Source organism: Chelon labrosus, assembly GCF_963514085.1.
Source record: "Chelon labrosus genome assembly, chromosome: 13".
Taxonomy (NCBI): Eukaryota; Metazoa; Chordata; class Actinopteri; order Mugiliformes; family Mugilidae; genus Chelon; species Chelon labrosus.
In genome coordinates, this window is record NC_140346.1 from 20,795,629 (window position 1) to 20,806,887 (window position 11,259).

Genomic DNA, 11,259 nt, shown 5'->3' on the forward strand with positions numbered 1-11,259 from the left:
TGTGATGAATGTGCAGTGACAGAGCAGCGTAATTTCCTCTATCCATCATCTAAGCTGCTAATCACGCTGAGGGTCGTGATCCAACATCATCTGGCATCGGATGGGTCGCCCAATGCCGCTAATGCAGAGAGACAAACAAACATTTTCGCTCACTTGCAAACCTACAACCAATTCAGAATCACCAGTTAACCAGACATGCTAGTTTTTGGACCATGGGAGAAAACCCATGCATAGTCCACACACAAAGGCCCGGCCAGAACAGCGTTAGGCACCTCACCACCATGCTGCCCTGTATAATTTTCTGTAATGGGGTTAGGGTTAGTAGATTTGTTTTGCAATATACACAGTGTGTAAAAATAAATCATCTATAAAAGTCTGTGTATAAACACTGTATACAATTACAAATTTAAAGGGGAACTACTGTTTTTTACAACCTGGACCTTATTTCTGGCATAAAATACGATCATTTACTCACCCATATAACATTTGTGTCATTTGAAGTCCTTCATCATATATTTAGATCTGTGTATATCTATATAGTGGGAGTGAATGGGGCACCGAAACGCAGCCTCTAAATAACACATTATCTGCCAAGAAACTCGTTCATTTCACCAATATTTTGTTATCATGCGCTAGTGCTATTCCCCGTTGAGTCCATTACCGGACTCAGTGGTCGGCTTGTCTACCTGTAATTTGCTACTGCTAGTTTTTTGCAACATGGCTCAATATTTTTCCGATTCAGAGGTTGTGGACGAACCATAGCAGTAGCAAATTACAGGTAAACAAGCTGACATCGCGGGTGCGCGATACGCTCAGAGATGACATCATCCAAGTCAGAAAACATTATCCGGGGTCTGTGGGTCAGTCGTTATTTAGAGGCTACGTTTCGGTGCCCCAGTCTCTCCCACTATATGGATATACGCAGATCTAATTATCTCCCAAACGACTACAAATGACACAAAAGTTTATACCAGAAATAAGGTCCAGGTTGTAAAAAAAAGTTGTTCCCCTTTAAGCTACAACTTTTTAATTTTGGTTGCAAGTGTCAGTCATTATACAGAGAGCTGTTTCCAAGTATTTAACCTCGGTTGGACTTACTGGAGGTTTGTTGTACGAGTATGTTTTAGATTTTAGAAGGCTGTTAAGTGGACATACCTGCTACTGACAGCTGCATGGAGATGCACAGAGCTGGTGCACAGACTCATATACATATATATAAATATATATATATATACTCATATATATGTGTATATATACATACACACACACATACATATATATATATATATATCATGTAAATTAAGTTATGCTAATGTATGCTATGCTCGGCATGGTCACCCAACAAATGCATGCTAACATGACCATTTCATGCTCAACAGGCTTTGTACGACCTACTTAACCACTTAGCCAGTCAGCCTGCAGACACATTAGAGTGACTGTATACATTCAGACCACACAAAACTCCTGAAGCAGGATCACGAAAATTAAGCATCGCGTAAACTAACTCACTGCTGGAAACACTACAGCAGCACAAGCTCTTGTAATTAACAGCTGAACTTGAGCAGACGATTTGGAAGCATGGATGGATAGAAACATCCAATAAATGTTGATCTGAGGGATAGATTTCCCGAGCCAGAGCTCGAGCTCTGCATCAGCAAGAAATTCTCCCTACTTAAATGTCCTTCTGCTCATGTGCTGTATGTGAGACAATGTGCTGATCAAGGTGTTATATTGCTTACTTAAAGAAAAATACAGCCCAATAAATGGAACAACACACCACAATGCACAGACTCTTCCAAAGGAGGCTTACTTCTAAACAATCTTCACAGTTCTCCTTAATTCGAAGTGAACATTTGGAAGGTAATATTGTTTACACCGTAATTATTTAATTGACAGCCAACATGTGGGATATATTCTACCTCCACTGCTCTCAGAAAACACTGATCAATAATTATGAGCACTACATTTCTACCCAGCTGCACCTTCAATCTATTCTGTGGAAAATGCGCTCGGTATTTCAGAATTATGAAGCTTTCAAAGGTCTCACAGCAATAATCTGCAGTTTTACACAAATATAGTGCACCACACTTTGAAATAAACCTGGTAAGTTGTTATTGTTTCCAAAAGAAAACCCAAGGCAGTAAATCATCAGTTTCTGTGTGCATATTAGCTAGACATCAAATAACCCATTCACCAAAGACTGCACCAAAGTAAACTTGTTTTATGGATTTGGGCCAAATGTGAGATTATTCTGCTGCTGCTGTTTCTTTGAGGTGATATATTTTTCATCTTGTTAAGGCTGTGCATGTTTGTGATGATCTAGTTAGACTCATATCAATGCACGCGCACTTCTGTGAAATTCCCCTCATAAACATACACAGACTATGGAGGGATTTAGTCTTATTTCCAGTATTAATTGCGAGCAAGAATTCAGGATTGTTCATCTTTCAGAAGTCAACATGTTCTTTGATTAGATCGTGAGATAGAAAGTCTCTATTAAAACACAGAGACAACTAAAATGATAGGATTTCTAACTGCGGCTACACAACATCAAATGGCATAAAGTGATGCACAGCTGTCACGGAACAACACACATCAGTACTTTGAAATGATAACTAGGTTAAAACATGAACACTGACAAGTTAATATTCACAGACTTCTTGTTTTTGTGCAGAGGTGATGGATTATGCATGTGTCTCTATTAAAGCCAGAAACCGAGAAAACAGAAAGTGAAGGTTGAAGCTCTTTACTATTCAGTTCACTAGAATACTTAATGCTCCTGTAGTCTGCCCGTCTTTAATAGGCAGCAGAGTTAGATATCTCCAATGAGGCTGTTGCAGTCTGATGAAGAGCACGTCATACGACTTTCTGACAAACAAATCAATGGATAGGGACGGAACGATCTCTCATCACAGTGCCATATTCAGTGGGAGTAATTTGTGGAGGCATTATCTTTTTTCCTAATGCCTCAGTCAAGACTGAATAGTGCATTAAATGCACTACATTTTGTCCGATGCCTCTTAGTTCAGAGGAGAAAGTCTTAATAGGACTAGTAAGACCTGTGGTCGTAAGCGCTCTCCAATAATATATTGTTCTTATGCATTATTTAATGGGACGGTGGGTAAGATAGTGTTTGTGCACATTTCAGATTCCATGTGAGAGCATGAAGCCCTCTTAATTGGCTTTCTCAAGAGAGCCAAAGGGAAATGCTGTTCTAGTAGAAGATATTGATCAGTATGACCAGATGCAGCAACTGAAAGCATGATCTAAATCAATGTCACCTTCAGGTAAACAGCAGAAGACAGAAGCAGCCATTTAAGGTATCTGTTTGGAAGTTAGCTATGATACTACAGTCATCCTTTGTGTTTTGTTTACAACACGATATCATATCACTTTATTTAAATGGCCGTATAAAGGCTCTGACACACAGTGTCAGGAGCAACGGGTAAAGACTGCCACAGTGGCAGGACGACTGCACAACTGTGTTTCTTGAGGGGGACAGATGCCACCAATAATTTTCTCACCCAAGTCAGCAGAAGGAATGGCCGACTGGCTGGTAGCACGGAGGGGATCTCGTGGGTATAGAAGTGATGCTCTTCTGCAGTTTAAATGCCATGTGCTTTGCAGCAGGTTACATGCTATTCCCAGCTGAATATGACTGTCAGGACTCCAGCTGTTCCAGACAGGTTGAATGTGGTACGTTTGGATTATAACCGCTGCTTACCACTAGGCTCAGCTCAGCATCGCACCACATCCTGCACAGCATTCATGGAAGAATTCACTCCCTAACATGGATTTTTATGTGAATCCCTAGGCCCTCTCAAAATCACTCTCCGCTGCTCCCCTCAAGTAGCCCTCCACACCTGAACCTATTGTCCATTTTACATGTGACAGTCGTCATGTAGCGCCGAGCTTGTCAGTCTTTAACCTTTTTATCTTTTTATCAGTCATCGCCAGAAACAAACAGAAACAGCAACTTCGCCATTAACAGGTGCACTCCAGGCCCACATTCAAGCTCCTTGACAATAAATGACAGTTTTCCTTATTCAGATATACGACTCAGACGTGAGAGACTAAAAGCCTCAGAGATAAAAGGAATCATTATTTCCAAAGGTTACCAAGTCAGAATACGAATGTTCGTAAGACATAAAAAACACGAGCTACTCCGGTTTAAGCACCTCTGGATAGTATTTTTGGGAAGTTCTCGAGAGTATTCTGCTCCTCAGGTTTTACTTTATTTTGTTTCACTGACATTCGATTGACTGGAAGATATTTATAGCAACAAAGGCAACAGAGGAAGTCACTTAGGGTAAATAATGCAATTCATTCATCCATTTTCAACACTGCTTGTCCTACTCACGGTAACAGGATGCAGCAGCCTATCCCAGCATGCAACGGGTGAGAGAGGCAAGGTACACTGAGGACAGGTCGGACGTCTAAGCTAGTGGAGTAACACTCACCTTCAAGCTAAGGAAAATATAGCTTACAATTCAATTTATTGACTTATCTTTTCCACACGTGCACAAAAAAAAAAACATGACCTTCTTGCTGTGAAGCAACGTCATATGCAACATCTGCACAACAAAAAAATACAATCTGTGTCCTCAACACCAAACAATTCACCGTTTACTGAAGAGGAAGAAGGAGCAATCTAAACAATTGCTTTATTTAAGACTAACAATATCACTGGAGAAGCCATTTTGTGCAATCTTTAGTGCTCTTACCTTTTGCTCCGATTGAAATTCATGATGCAGCAAAGTTGAAAACCGTTTAAAGCATCTTGAGGCCTGCATGTTATTTACCTGTGTTTCCTCCAGTGTTTCAAGCCTTGAGTGCACCACCGCCTTTTTTTTTTTTTTTATTATTCCTGCCTCTTTGTTACTCGCTAACCCACAAAAAAAAAATTGCTCCAGTTTAATTGCTTCAGAGCTTTGGTGGCTACTCCTTTGATCTTTTTGGCTAGTAGTAATTACGCCATTTCTTCAACTTTTTCACATGCATCTTGAGCACTAAATAACTTCACTTGCCTTGGGAGAAACATCTATCTCAGCCTGTCGACTGGTAACAACTTAATTGGTACTTATTTTCTCCCTTCTTTACCGCACGCAGGGTCAAAAATTCACCAACTTAACAAGAGGGTATCGTTTTTATTTAGTCACCGACACCGCTTTTTTTTTGTGGTGTCAGATGTTTTTGCAGTTTATCTCCAAATAATGCAATAACTCAAGGTGAAAATTCAATATCCCTTCACATGTTAAGACAATGGACCTTTCTCAATGTGGAACGTTTGCATAATGCTGTGTTCAATGTCTTATTTCTGCACTTCCAATTTAGCATGCAATATCACACGGCGCCGTAATACTGCACGTACGACTGTAGGAATTATGATGAATTACACTTAAAATCATACTACCACTTTCATTTCTAGCAATAACAGCTCTGAATATCAAGAAGAAAAAAAAAATCTTTTTCTTTCATTTTGAAAATGTCAAGATGTGAGCATGACTCACTCTAAATAGCTATTTTAATAAACCTTGTATAGAGAACAAAGGCAGGTCTTTATATTGTCTTATGAAGGATTTTTATACTCAACAGAACACACATCAACAGCTCCTGTTTGCTGTTATTCTCTCATTCCTGCAGTGTCTGAAAACCCTCCACTGGTCCCGATTTCATAATGCTAACACATGACACCGGCACCATGAGCAGCTGCTGTAACACAATGCAACAGAATGGCAAGGCAGAGAGGCACCATTAATCTCACCCATCGGCCCGTATACAGCAACCTAGAGAGCGGAGAACGAACGGATCTGAGCACACACTGCCGTCGCAACTTTCTCTTTATGCATTACCTGCTGAGATATGAATTTGTTGTGCAGTCGTTTCCTGCCTGCATTAGCACCGCCGAACATGGAAGTGTTGGCAATAATGCATGATAATGATAATGACCATCCTGTCTGATTTCATTAGGCAAACACATGACAGCGAGCGCTCTGAGCTTCTGCTGTAACATCCTGCAACTCTGTGACAGGCCAAAGACGTGATCATCGCCGCTTACCGCAACACATACAGCAAGTACAAAAAAAAAAAGAAAAAAAAAAAAAGACATCTAAATACACAAGAGCCCCACTGCACACACTGCTAATTCAAATTACAAATCCAATAAGGCTCAAGGGTATCAAGCCTCCTAAGAAGAAACCTCATTAACCTCTGTTTTTAGAAGTCTTTTCAAGTCCCCCATGTTAAAACCTGCACGATGCACAGTTTTAACCCAACATAATTTCAATTTACTCTATTCACTCAGCCAGTCAGAAACACACGGTTGAACCTGCACTTAAAACACTTAACAGTAACATTGAGCCAAGTCCCTGAGCCTGCTTCCTGTGCTTGTTTTTAACCATAAGAGTCTAACATGATAAATACAGTTCGAGATGTTATTACTCTCAGACATCCGTCAGAGCGTGGAACAATGCCAAGGCCTCGTGGCAACTGTCATTTTTCATTTTACTGTAGACATTTGCGGACAACTGCCAAGAGGTGGGGTAATCTGCCATGCAGGAACATATATGCATCACTAATGCTGAAGGACGGTGTGTACAGCTGGTAAATGCACCGTTTTCCAGTGGCAGTGCAAACTGCAGCAACGCTGATGAAGCCACACAGCTGGCCAGTGGGTAGATCTTCCCCAGGGTACGTCTTTGAAGGTATTGTGCAGATAAAGCGGAGCTATATGAGGGACGTTCACTTGACTTTAGTATAAGATATTGACATCTAACCCCGCCTCAATCTAATAGATTTACAACCTCTATACCTCCACGCAGCCGCCCTGGACCCTCTTCTCCTGTCTGCCGTTGCTGATTTCCTCTGAGTGATGAACACATATTTTCCGGAGACCAGACACCGACCTCTCAAGGGGTGTAACAAACTTCCCACAAATGCTGAGTTGAAGCTGAGGAGTGTGAGCTCATTAGGTGACCGGAAAATGATTTGATGGACTAAATATTCCACCTGCTAAAGTAATGGCTGGCATTCACTCACAGCAGCCATGAGATCATTATCATGCTGGATCAGTGCTTCTGTAACCCTTTATCATCTCCAGACCTTCTTAGCTGGTTGTTCAAAACAAAAGCTCATGTGCAACTTGTACATATGTCCTGCCGAGGCCTCTCTACTCGCCACAAAATCCAATAAGCACCTAGCAGTATGGCTTTTAAACTCACAAGTTATCATTAACAAGTTTTCCCTCATCAATCAGGCTCCGTGGCCCCGCGGCAAAACCGTCCACCCTAGGAGAAATCAGCGCAATCTGCCCTGATGGGAAGATTTTCAGCTGCCACTGCTGCTAATTTATACGAAGAAGTCTTGGTCTCTGCGTCGTGCTGATGCAGACACGCCCGGGCCGTTTCCACACGCGCTTGTGTCCGTGGGAATTCAACTCGTGTGCCACTGTTTAACCATCTCCACCGCACAGGTAGGAGCCACAGCCCAGCACACACCATGACACGACTGTTTTGGGGCCCCGTCACACATTCCCTGTAACAGATTGTATAACAGCACTGATACCAACTATTCCACCATGTGAGGTTGCTGAATATCTTATGGAGCCTGGACACATCTCTGCTAGACAGGCATCATATCCAGCAGACTAGTGTGGATGGCTGCCTTTAAAGTGGGGAGTTGCACATTATGCAAGCAAGCACAGATATAAATATGCACAGTGTATTGCTGCATAGATAGATAGATAGAGAGATAGTGAGATAGATAGAGAGATAAGCTGGTATTCTATATTTAGTTTGCACAACCTATGCACACATCTTACATCTGGAAACATTTAGCTCATAATAGAGACATGCATTTCACCCACACATGTGTCAAAGCTGCCAAAGTCCATTTACGTTTCTCACCAAGTCTAGGAGACTTACCAAAAGTGGGACTAATATAGAAGATGCCAAAGGGATGCTGCACATAATTTAGACGTCCACACTCTTGTCTCGCTGGATAAATTCACAGCGGATCTCAGACGGAGACGAGAGTTCATTTATTCCAAATTAACGCGTAAAAACCTTCTTGTTACGCTGGTCAGGGATCTGCTGGAGAAGGGGAAAAAAAAAAAATCCAAGGGACGTGACGACCGACAATCTGCCGCTCAAGTGTCATCAACAATAAGACAGTGGGGTACCTTCCAGTTACCTGCGTCGGGGTAAAAACCCCACCTAAAATCCCAGTACGATCCGAGGCTTAAAGGCAGAAAACGTAAAGCTGAAATCCATCTCCCCCCCCCCCCCAACCCCCCAAAAAAATCCGAAAGCCCGGGCTTGAGTCCGAGACTTGAGTCCGAGCCGTCTTCAAATGGGTTTAAAAACGTGGTCGTATCAAGTCCACCCTCAGCGTGTGGGTTTGTGTAGCAAGAAAAAACCCGGCGGATTAAATTCCCAATAAATCTCACGGCTGTTATGAATCGCAGCAGAGGTGGTGTCGGGATGGAGAGCTGCAGTCCGGAGCTCCCTTTGAAGCGCTGGGTTGCGCTCCCGGAGAAGCGTCAGACGGATGAAGGTTGGCGTCAAATTCAGGCTTCAAGTCCATCAAAAAAAAAAGAAAAAAGAAAAAGAAAATTAAAAAATTAAAAAAAGCACGAAGGTCGAAAACTCTCCCTTAATTACGGCGGCACAGCGCAGTTATCACGCCTGTTAATCTGCCATTTGTTTGCCTCCACTGTAGCCGCTTGTTGTCATAACTTCCCCTGTCTGAAGCGCAATGAAGGAATCCCACCCATGCACTGATCGCGTGTTTTTTCTTTCTTTCTCCTATAATACTATGCGCACCCATGCGAGCAATTAGTTTTTTATATATACACGACTTGGTCCGTGAGCTCCTTCAACAAAGCAATGCGGTGGATTTCTCTCCGTGCGGGATGTGGCAGGGAATATAATAATGCTGCTGTGTCCCGGAGAACAGGCAACCCTTCTCTTTTTTTTTTTTTCTCTCTCTTTGCAAATGCGCCTCTACTCCTCATGCAGGCGTCCACCTGCGTAACGCGAGCCGGCTATGAAGAGATACATGTTGCCACGCCATGATGTCTGGAGCAGAGCAGAGCCAAGTGGCCGGTGGACAAATTCTTGGTATCAGGGGAAACGACTGACACCTTTCACGGACAGTGCAGCACTGCAGCAATGTGATGTCATTTAGGGCTGCATTTAACGGAAATACTCTCCAAACTGAAGGTTTCTGTTTTTTCTCTGAAGAGGAGAGGGATATGTTTTAATCATGAAGGTGGATTCATACAGAGAGAGGGGGTGCTGTGGGCTGTTTGTGATACTCCGGGATGGGTCCAGCACAACAAGATACTGCAACAGTGGACAGGAAGGGAGGGAGGGAGGGAGGGAGGAGATGGAAGGGGGTGTTGGGTCATTGCTGCACTTTAAAAAAATCACAGTCATGCATCTATAGGCGGTGGATTTGTTCTCTGCTTTGTGTTCAGCCCCTAATGAAAACCCTTTTATTTTTTTTTATCCTCTTCAATCTTGAGTCATAATAAACTGAAGCAGGGATACTTTGACCACCCACATGGCTCAGACAGCACCTTGTGCTTTGTGTGCCTTCGGGAGGAACACTCCTCTTAGCCCAGATCAACACAAAATGAAGCCTATAGAAAAAAAGAAATAAACATGAATATCCTCCCACCAGGAAAAAACGAGAACAATCCTTAATCCTTTCAAAGTTGCCAAAGAAAGAACGAGATAACCTCTTCTTCTACGCGACGCCGGCATTCGCCAACATGTTTTCGAACATCCTTTTTTTTTGTGCACGTTCATCCCCAAGTGTATTGTCTGCTTGCACAGAGGCAACAGGACATGTGATGAGAAAGGGAATTCTGGTGTGCTTGACAAATCCCATCAAATCCCACTGATTTGGCTGCAGGAGCATCACACATACTGAACAGACCGCCTTTGTGTGCACCAAATGGTGGATTCTGGAGACCTGAGACGTGCAGAAGCTCAGAACACGAACTTAAAAATTCACCTTTAAAATACAGCCGATTTAAATGTCTTCTGTGAGCTGAATTAATAGGCCATAAAAAGTACCTCATCTCACGAGAAAATTTAAGACACGATGAAAGTATCAGACATAACAGGTCCCAAATGTAAGACTATAAAAAAGTAAAAACGATAAGAAGTAGAACTACTATAAAAAAGCAAGGTTCATTCTCATAAGGACATTATTGTCCTAAAAAGGAACATTAGAAGAACATTAAACCTTTATAGCAGTATGTCTTTATCTTAGTCATTGTTTTGCAATAAATACGTCCTCTTTTTGTTTCACATCATCTTTGTTTTGCTACTGCAACATGACAGGTGCCATAGTTATCTGATGCACAAGCGTTTGTACAAGAGCAGCAGTCTCTTGTAATTAAAGGGCAGTTCAGAATGGGCGGGGCACCTCCTGGGCATTTTAGACGGATTAGCAAGATGCGACTATCTCGCTTTGGGAGCCACGTGCACTTGCAAACAACGCTCCTTCCGTCAGTATCTGAAAACATATATCGAAGCGTACCTACTTAACTGTAACTCAACGACTATTCGCAGCATAGTTCTCTTTTAAAAGGCTGGAACCATGTGAAGTTACGCTCAAATGCATCCTCAAAGTAGTTTTGTGCCTTTTGAACAGATGCCAATCCTTCAAACTATGATTGTGCCGCAGGACGTGCTGCAGAATTTAAGTTTCATTATGTGATTGCTCCGATCTGAATGAGAGTGTGTGTTCGTGAGGCGGGTGAGCAGCATGAGACACATGCAGCGAATACTGATGGAAATTGAAAAAGAGCCACGGAGGAAGCCAATCTGCTATTTATATCAGGCAGCACTCTGTGGGGCAAAGCTCCCTCTCACAGTAATGCACTCTAAAAGTGATTGATTAGTGCGTTATTGAGATATTGTCCATCTTAACGGTCTTCACTCGCCAAAGTGATGAAATTACTGCACACTAGTCTTTGAAAGGATAATAGCAGATTAGGTCAGTGTGATCCATCCACTCAAATCTGGAAACTTGCCTTCCCTAAAATGCAAAAAGATGAGAGAGGGGGTCTGAGCTCAGATCCAGTACACGCCACCCGGCCACTAATACCCTCAGAGGATGTGTTTAATGACCTGGAACATATTACATATTGAGGTTGCTCAGTTTAGCTTCAAGTAAGCAGGCTTTGTACTATATGTCCACATCGCTAAATGTCGTTTTTAACACAACACAGTTGCCCACGTCACT